Here is a 1,822-nt window from a genome sequence, read left to right as displayed (position 1 = left end):
GAAAGAAACTCATAAGAAAAGGATACAACAACAACAACGACAACAACAAAACCGGTAATATTTAATATATAGGAACAACAATAGCAACAATAAAACTATAGGTCGAGAATGTTCCATCATGATGTACTTCAGGGTAGACATTTTTATTTCACATAAAGAACTAAATAAAATGAATAATTAAAAGAATAAATATATAGATAAATAATATTGATAATAATAATAATAATAATAATAATAATAATAATAATAATAATAATAATAATAATAACAATAATGAGGATAATAATAATAACAATAATTGTGGAAAATTTCATAACTATTTTTCATATCTGCGTCATTTTTTATTCAATGTATACACTACTAGTTTCACTGGCTCCTGCATTTTCCTCTCTCCCTCTCATTCCTATCTGTTAATTGCAACAATTTCTCTCCTTCCTCCACCGCCATTTTCCTCTTATATTTAATTTTATCCAAGTGAATATATATATATATATATATATATATGAATTGCTGCCAACTAACAAGAGAATACGGTATGGAAGTCATTATAGGCACTGTACACAACATTCACACATACATACAGGGGTGTGTATGTATCTGGGAATACTCACATACACATACATGGATACATACATATATACATTCATACACACACACACACACACACACACACACACACACACACACACACACACACACACACACACACACACAAGAAGTAATTGTTATGATTTTGAAAATCCAAAACAGTGTGACTTATCATTAACTTGTTTCAGTCATTGGATTACGGCCATATTGGACCACTGCCTTGAAGTATTTTAGAGAAATGAATCGTACCCACTACTTATTTTTTTAAGGCTGGTACTAATTTTATGTGTCTCCTTTACCGAACCGCCAGTTTGGATGACGTAAACGCAGCAACACCGGTTGCTAAGCGCTGGTGGGAGATAAACACTCACATATAAACATACACTCACTTTCAGTTTCTCCCCTCCACCAAATCTACTCACAATACTTTGGTCGGCTCCAGGCTATAGTAGAAAACACTTGCCCGAGGTACTACGGAGTGGGACTGAACTCGGAGCCTTGTGGTTGGGAAGGAAGCTTCTAACCACGCAGCCACTCCTGCGTCTCATTAGAACTAAGAGAAATCAACGGTTTGCAATTTCATTTATACTCTGATATTTCTGTGTTAAGACCCAGTCTTCAGGAAGAAAGCAATCGAAAATTTGATGATGCGAGCAAGCTTTTCTGCTCTGTAGCGTGTGTACGTTTTTGAATATGAGGAGGGTGCAATTGGAATGCAAAGGGTAGCATTGTTATATTAGCTAATCAGCTCTGCTACTATGTAGTACTTTGCGCAGAGGCGGTTCCATAGCCAATGAGGGTTATCCGAGGCGTGGTTATTGCTAGTTGAATACTATGTACTACTACTGTGCCACTATGTACTACTATGTAGTGTATTAAATCATATGTAGTAAACGCAATGAATCCTACACTAGAATACTATCAGATAACTCCAAATTTGTTTAAGGAACAATTCTATGCTGATGATTCTTCGATCAAATTACCCTTACGGAAATTCCTCATTCATGATATCCAGGTCTCTATTGACACCACGGAACGAGCCAATAGGAACCAGAGAATAAAAGGAGCCATCATCATAGCAAGACCAAACCCCGTTCCACCAACTGAATCCAGCCGCATGCAACCAAATAACACTTATAGCAATGATATTCTGTGGAGACAAAGCTTCCATTCCATATATACATAAATGCACACACACTACAGAGCAGAAAAGCTAGCTCGTAACACAAGATTT

At 36.2% G+C, this 1,822-nt stretch overlaps 1 non-coding gene across 1 annotated transcript; it reads left to right on the top strand.

Annotated features, from left to right (window-relative positions):
• The first annotated feature begins 1,352 nt into the window (after positions 1–1,352).
• On the top strand, positions 1,353–1,490 carry LOC128248961 (U4 spliceosomal RNA). The gene has a single exon (XR_008265107.1). It is a non-coding gene; the product is annotated as a U4 spliceosomal RNA (small nuclear RNA).
• Positions 1,491–1,822: the final 332 nt, after the last annotated feature.

This window comes from Octopus bimaculoides, chromosome 10 (genome assembly GCF_001194135.2).
Source record: "Octopus bimaculoides isolate UCB-OBI-ISO-001 chromosome 10, ASM119413v2, whole genome shotgun sequence".
In the NCBI taxonomy this organism is placed as follows: domain Eukaryota; kingdom Metazoa; phylum Mollusca; class Cephalopoda; order Octopoda; family Octopodidae; genus Octopus; species Octopus bimaculoides.
The sequence above is the reverse complement of the archived record's forward strand: the minus strand, read 5'-3'. Positions and strand labels throughout refer to the sequence as shown.